This window comes from Polistes fuscatus, unplaced genomic scaffold (genome assembly GCF_010416935.1).
Source record: "Polistes fuscatus isolate 324 unplaced genomic scaffold, CU_Pfus_HIC Scaffold11, whole genome shotgun sequence".
NCBI classification, from domain to species: domain Eukaryota; kingdom Metazoa; phylum Arthropoda; class Insecta; order Hymenoptera; family Vespidae; genus Polistes; species Polistes fuscatus.
Window position 1 is genome coordinate 3,246,886 of NW_025113009.1, and position 8,346 is coordinate 3,255,231.

Consider the following 8,346-nt stretch of genomic DNA (forward strand, 5'->3'; position numbering starts at 1 on the left):
GGAGGGAGGGTGGTAGGAGAGTAGGAGAAAATAAGAGTGGGCATATTGCAGCGATAATTTTATTTTATTATTACATCGATATTATTAGGTCGATAAGTGAAGGTAGAAGCAGAGAAGAGGGTGGTAGATTGTGCGGAGCACTTTTGACTAATTATATTTATCGATCCGGTCCCGGTACGGCGAGTCACCGATAGGACGCGGCAGAAGGCCACGAGGGTGAGTCAAAATCCTTGGGGCACGTGTTTCGGTTTTGACACGGCACCCACCCTCCTAAGAGACTCGGATCGTTCTTATTTTTCATAGTCTACGCGTAGGTACGTGCATGCGTACATTTAGTATTTATGACATTACGAACGATAGCGTGTGCCGCTTAATGAGGTACGGGCGGACAGCCGGTCGCTGAGTCATTGTCGGGCACAATGTCGTGCATTATAGAGTCAGGCTGGACTCTCCAGGGTATACTCGACCCCTGGTCCTTCCTTCCTCCTCCTTTCCTCCTCCCTCCCTCCTCCCTCCTGCCTCCCTCTGCCTTCCTCCCTCCCGCTCACCCTCTTACCCACTCTTCCTACTTTCCTCGATCCACGGACGGATCCATAGACGTAATTAAATGCGAGTCACCATCGTTCAACCCAGGAGTGTCTAGCTTCCTCTGCTTCTTGTTCGCGACCTTTCGAACTCTTTTTTATACGACCTATCTTTAAATTCCACTTTCTTTAGAGGAAAAAAAAATTAAAAAAAGAAAAACGAGATATCGAAGGTAGCTGGAGGAATCCGATGCTTAACTCGACATGAATCTTGCAAATATATTCGGTTTCCAACGATGTAAGTAGGTCAATAAGGAGTCGAGTCATTGCGATCGAGTCACCTTTAGCGAGTGGACTGACAACGCGGAAGAGTGTAATAGAGGACGAGGAAAAAACGTTTTGATAAAGAAGCAGCAGGTATGGGGTGGGGTGGGGTGGGGTGGAATAGGGTAGATGCGTTTGAAAGAAGAACAAGAAAAAGGAATGGAATGGAATGGAATGGAATGGAAAGGAATGGAATGAAACGTAGGACGGAAAAGAGTAGTAGATTTAAGAGACGGGTTCTTAAGACGACAATGCTCGCACCGATTACGAATTTTACGAAGCTCTTCTGAGATGGCGTGGTGGTCTCGCGGATTAAAGAAAGCTCGCGAACGAGGAATGCAATTTCCTGCGGCGCTCCGCAACGTTGGTATTGGACAGGGACGGGGTAGTGCGGAGAGATGGAGGGAGGCAAAGAAGAGATTAGGTTGGTTCGGAATGACGCTGAAGCGAAATAGCTGAAAGCCGCAAGAACGTAAGTTTAAATTTTCCAGGATACTTTCTTGTCTTCGATTCTATTCGTTCTTCGGGGAGTGGGTGGTTCTTTTCCATTTTTCTTTTTCTTTTATTTTCTTTTTCTTTTTTTTTTCTTCATATAATTTAAATTCTCGTCAAGACAAAAGAGATAATGCCGGAAATCGGCGATGCAAAACGATCGTTCGAAGAAGAGAAAGAGGGAGAGAGAGTTTTCCTTGAAGACTCGCGAAGAAAAGCATCGGTGTGGTAGGCGGTGACGCGGTAACGACTGGCTGTAGATGCACTTTGGGGAAAAAAAAACACAAAAAAAAGGAAGAGATCCAGGAAGAATAGGATTCGTGGGAAACGGAGGAGATGGATAGAGAAGGAAAAGGGAGGAGGCAGGCCGAAGAGTTTCTGAGCTTTACTCTTCGGCGTTTCGTAGCGGCGCGGTCGGTTTGTTTGGCTCTTTGGATCCGAGCCAAATAGGAATTGGCTATTGACCAAAGCAATGCTACCTAAATTACCGGTGCAGGGCAAGCGCCAGCGAGCTAGCGAGCAAGTAAACGCGGCATCGTGTACGCGGTAGTGCTCGGCCCTTGTTACGTGTCGTGTATTCGATTATCTACGTCCTGCTTTATTACGAGCCGATGTCGCGACATTCGCGCATCTGCTACGATCTATCTATCCTACCCTTTCGATAATCAGCATCGGTAGTTTCGTCTTAGCAAATGAAGAACGGATAGATCATACGAAAATAACAAGTTCCTATAAGATTATGAAAAGAATAACTAACCATAGAAAATGAAAACGTACGAGAATTTTTTACGAGAATTTCAGTTTGTCGCATCCGTCTAAGATCCGGAGATCGGAAGAATGTTAAAATCGTTCGGTAAGTTGGTCGTTGACGTGCACTCTACGTCGTGAAATTCGAACGGAGACAAACGGGATAGGACAAAGTGTACTGGGTGAACCTTCGTAAAGAAAGATTAACGGATATAAGATAAAAAAAATAATACGAGAAGAATTAGGAGGAAGGAAGGAAGGAAGGAAGGAATGAAGGAAAAAAAAATAGAAGCGACGATGGCAAGCAAATTTTCTCGGGTGCGAAAGAAAGCGACTTTCTCTCTCTCTCTTTCTCTCTCTTTTTTCTTCTGCGTCTTCTCTATACAGTTTCTACGGACTTTTCTTTTGTATATTCGAAGGATTTTCTCTAATGAAATAATTAAAATTACAAAGCTCCCTAGGACGACGACGACGACGACGACGACGACGATGACGACGACCAAGAAGAACGAAAGGAACGCGACCGAGCGAAGGAAGCAAAATCGTTTGTGTTGAGAAACGTTCCTTTACTCAAGCCCCGTTTTCCCCTTCCACCCCATTTTACCTTACTTTTCTTATACCTCAAGCTTCCACACCAGCTGCACCTTTACGATCGTATTCCGACTCCCAGAGAAGCCAGGTAACGGTTCAGCAAGAATCAATGAGAATTCCCAATGGCCCCCGTGCTAGAATTCCATTGTAGAGCACCGTTGTTATTCGCGATGACACCCCAATCTCAATATTCCCGACGTTTTCCGGACGTTTCGAAGCTATGCGTCCGACGGAGCTCTCATAATATTTATCTTGTACAAAAGATGGCGAACGGACAGTTTCCCTATCCCCCCAACCCTCTCCCACCCTCCCTCACCCTTCCCCGATCCCTTTTCTCTTCTCTACATCGATCGAACAAAGCTTTTAACTTTACGTCATATCGGTAATATCCAATGTTGGATTTATCGAATATCGAGTATTGTTTTGTTTTCCTATTGTTTCTTTTTTTATCGCAAATAGGTAAAAATTAAACTAACTAACTTGGAGAGTTAGTTGAAGACAAAAATAATATATGCGATTCGTTTTATTCGTAACTTTGTCTACGATTGTATTATACTTAGTCGGTGCCTCTAAAGAAATAATAAGTTAACTTTTTTAAGGGTCAACGAACTCGAAAGTTCGAAACAAAAGATACCCTTAAGATAACGGATATCTTTTTACGTATTTTGTCTTTCGTAATGTCTAAAGAGCCTGAAGGAAGAGACTGTACGAGTGGTACTTTTGTTCGAAGAGAACGTTGAATTAGTTCGTTAATTAAGAAAATGATTTTCTGCTGCTCTCTGTTAGCAATATTAATATTATGAAGTATTAAGACCACATCAGATAGATTTACCTGGAACGAGGTAAAAGGTAATAAGCTGATGTAAAATCTTTGTCATTTGTTAGGAACCTAAACGTAGAACATACACAGGATAGCAGTTTTTCTCTCTTTTCTTTCTTTTTTCTTTCTATTTTTTACCACATTCAAGCCGTTTCATCGTGATACGCAAACAGAGGAATTCGCCGACCGTTCTAATGATAAAAGATTAAACGACTCGGCTTGCCGTTACTCGAATTGCCAAGCCATTAACGAATTCCGGGCTTGGGATCGTTTACGCGGCAGTTTTTTTAACGTGTTCGATGTTGTAGCTTAGGCTTAGTACACGGGACGCAGGTAGGGTTGTTATTTCGAAAGCTTTTTTTTTCTTCCAAGTAAATAAGACCTTTTTTAATTAATAAACAAGTCGAATTCACCGTCCCGCCCCCTTTATCCCATTTATTCTCCTTTTCCTTCTTCCCATAGGCTCTTTAACATTCCCCTTATGCAAAGACAAAATTTATCTTCCCCAAGGAATGCGAAACAATGAGAGAAATGGATTCTTAGTAGGGCAATAAAACGTAAGGGACGCGATGACGTCTCGCGTGCCTTGTGATCGTTCAGATCAGAAACGTGTGCATAATTTAATAAAGGGGAACGTTAAGGGCCAATACTGCTATTCGCCGAAGGACCTTTTTGAAGGAGGATAAAATCGAGGAAAAGAAAACAGAAGAATAAAAAGAAGAAAAAAAGAAAAAGGACGGGTCGTGTAATCCGAGACAGTCAGCTGGTGGCTTCCGGCACACTTACGGCTCGAACCATCCCTCTGTTCACATTCGCCTACACTTCAGCAAGAACGTAGTTCGAGATAGTGGCCGGAAGTGGCCACTAGCTCTGTGGTGGACCGGACGCATCGAAACCCCTTCGTAACGTGAACGAATAGCCTCGTTCGTGCTCGAGTTCCCTTCATTCTTTTCCTCTCCGTTTCATCGTCTTCTTTATCTACGTCTTTTGCCTCTCGTCTTTTCCTTCCACGCTCCTCTTAACCTTTTTTCCCTCTAACTTAACTTTTTTGTCCCGAGGAAGATTACTTATAACCGTAAATAAATATTTTATTATTATTTCGTCTTATTTTGTCGTATAATAATTTGTCAAAAATAAGTGAAGCGCTTTCGATAGCATCTCGGCGGCCTTGTTTTATCCACGTTTCATCGAGACTCGCGCAACGCAATTAGAACGCGGATCGTCCTTCCATTAATTCATTACTTAATAATTAATTTCTCTCGTGGGAAATTATCTTGTCGAGCGTGACAACGTTGGACGAATCAAAACCGAGAGGAAACGCTTTCAAAAGACGATACCCACCCTTGTCCTTTTACGTAATTTATGTCATTAACTTTTCATCCAAATATGAATAAACGAACCTTCCCTTTGCCTCGTTATATTTTTACTTTCGGTTGGTTCATAGAATTTACGTTTACCTAGCCCATCTTCCGCCCACGTCGTTCCTCAATTACGTCTACGAAATTCTTCCAATAATGATGTTATGAAATTTTCGAGAAAGAGATGACGTACAACGGAAGACAAAAATATCTTCTTGTTCACAATTCGTAATTCTTAATGCAATGCTCGATGCGTTAGTAGAAAGTTCGATATTGAAATAGCTTTCGAATTATCCACGGATCTTCGCATCCATTTTATGTATTACGATATTATTATTATTATTATTACGCATTATTATTATTATTATTATTATTATTATTATTATTATTATTATTATTATTACGCGTATTACGATAACATTTATTGCCTCGAGGATTGTCGTTGAAAAATATTTCGAGTAAACGATAATTTGATCGAATAAATCGTTTCATTTTGCATTTTTCGTTCACACTGCGGACTGGGAATATTACTTTGGCCATAAATTTCCCAGTTCTCGTCGGGGTGATTCGTATTGATTTTAAAGCAGGTTATTAAATAAACCTTATAATAAATAGAGATGAATTTTTTTTCCTTTGAAAATAACCTTCCGTAAATAAATTGTCCAGCCTATTGGACGAATTATCTAAACAATATTTTCTTATACGTTGGTTATTATAAAAGGTATCTTCAATTTTCTTTTTGATCTCGCTTTGTGATTTATAAATCTTTTTTTAAGGAAAGGTCATCAAACGAACGTGGACATTGAAAACGATGATACTTTTTGTTACGTGAATCATTCTTGGTTACAAGGACGATGACGTTTACATCCGGTTGACCAAACTTGATTGCGCAAGCTGTCGTTACTCGTTATATTCACTTAACGATCGGTCGAGGTGTGCAAGTTGAAGTTTCGTAGTACGGCTTAATGATCTGGAATCTTGAAGGAATATCGGAGACTAATTAGGCCAGGGCGTTTCTTAATGGGTTACGTTAGATGGGTACACTAACTTACCAAGCGTGAATTCGGGCATGCCGGGAACGTCGAAACTTTCCTTCAGATCTAAAATCAGCTAATACGTTCTTTTTTTTCACTCAACGAACATTATTTCCCTTTTAAGCCGAAGCTTCGAGTGATGATTCGCCGAGAACCAAAAACAAAACCCCTTACCTTTCAATCAACCGTAAGTCGTGCCACGAACAAATTATTTTGTTTTTCCTTTTTACGATAGTTGCGGTTGGTTTTATTAACAAATGATAAACTATACAGAGGTGAATTACTTTGAATATTGGTTTGATTCGTATCAACGAAACAATTTACCTACGATTTTCAATATATTACATATTGAATTATGTAATAAGAGAACGCGAACGAAAATGATTGGTTATATTCGGAATCAGTTGTTCTTGTATTTCTTTCTCTCTCTCTCCCTCTTTCTTTCTTTCTTTCTTTCTATATCTTTCTTTTGATCTCTTTTCAATTCGCGTGTTTCTTTCTTTTTTTCCCCATTAATATCATTGATCATTAAAGTTGGCACGAGCGATGAAGATAATTACACCGGCAGCTTTTAAATGAAGGCTCATTGCTTCGGAAAATATTGGAAAATGTTTTCTATAGCGTTGATGTCGATGATGAAATGCCGATGCTCTTTTAAATATTTCATTTCTACATTCGAAATTCCGATCTTCTGCTTTACGCCCTTTGCCAATTTCCGCGTAATTATCCACTTTAATTATCAAATATTATATTTTTTCAAAAAAAATGTTCTTTTTAAGATACCATCAAGTCTCTTTACGTATCTTTGATTGATCAAAGAATTATAAATACGAACTTTAGTTCGGGGTCTTGTTTGTTTTTATATTTTTTTTAATTTATCAATCCAATTTCATCTTTTAATTCTATCAAAGTACTTTTTGACCGTATCAAAAACGTCCATTCATTCGTAATCTTATTCACTCTCCATCGTATCTTTGGATACTCGAAAGAGTAAAAATTATTCTTTTTTAATTCATAACGAATTTTTCTCCGATGTAAAAGCTCGGACACGGCGATTTCTTTTCATGGTCTTTCAACGTTACAAGTATAACTTACGAAGGGAATATAATCGAAGAATGGAAGAAGGGTTTATGGAGGAGGTGACTTCGAACGTGATGGTTTTCATTGAAACACGTTCGTAAGTGTCAGCTGGTTAACACAATTCTCGATACTATCCTTTCTTCTTCTTTATTTTTCCAACGGAAACAAGACCTTCCACTTTAACGATCTTCTCGACACGAACCATTGAAAAAGAAGACAAGAATTAAATCGAATATTTCTTGAGATTGGAAAAATTCTCAAATAAATTTTATTTTCTATGTAATATTTCATCATGAATAGCAGTCTGTACGTTACACTTACGTACAAATGACAATTAACAACAATAAATGTTAACTTCGGTGCTTGAAAAACTTTGTTTTCATTGATACTTACAATTACAATTCATTTCTGTGCTGTTGAAATACTTTTTTGGCATCAGCGAAGCTTACATAATATTTCAATTATCTTGAAACTTAATCAATGTGTGTATAGAGATTCTAGAGAATCATAATCGTTGAAATATTTTCATGAATAATCACAGTAATCAGAGCTTATATTAAAAAACGAGCAAATATTTTTCTCTTTAGATTTTTCTTTTTAAGTAATCTTTCCTCTTTTGTCAGAGTAATATTATTATTTTACTTATTTACGTTGTTTTTATTTATAATTGTCTTTCTTATGCATACGTATATCTAGCATCGTATTCCAATGTCCAATATTATCATGAATATACAAACACTATTTCTATCCGTTTCTCTCTCTTCCTCTCTCTCTCTCTCTTTCTCTCTTGTCATTCGAGGGAGAGACAGTACCTCTATGTGTAATACTGTCTCCTAGCGTTGGTTTGATTAGGAGATAGGCGAAAGGGCCCGGCGGTCATTTATACATACTATGGATTCAACAAAGCCGAAAACAATCGGCGTTGATGTCCTTCTGACCTGCAGGCTTTGCCCGAGAAATTAATCGAGCACCGTGTTGCAGCAAACAGCAAGCTTCCCGTTTGCTCATGCTTGCTAGCGGCCACTATCCAACCTACCACTACACTAACATTTCTCACCATTCTTATTATGACTTGACCTCTGTGAAAGTTTCAACAGACTTTTCAGAATTTTACAAAAAACAAAAAAAAACGAAGAAACCAACGGTCGGGTAAAAATTTGTCCTCATTTCGTATGATTCGCGAGGTCGAACGATAATCTCGAAAAACAACAACACGTCGATTACGAAGAATATTTAAGATAAATTTTTCAACACTTTCGACGTTTCTGCCAAAAATTCTTCACCAGTGAATGATTCTTCCTCCTCGTCTGCGGGACGAGGGATTCCTCCCCCTTGTCCTCGTGGAGTCCTCTTCGCCGCACGACTTTTGTTAGAAT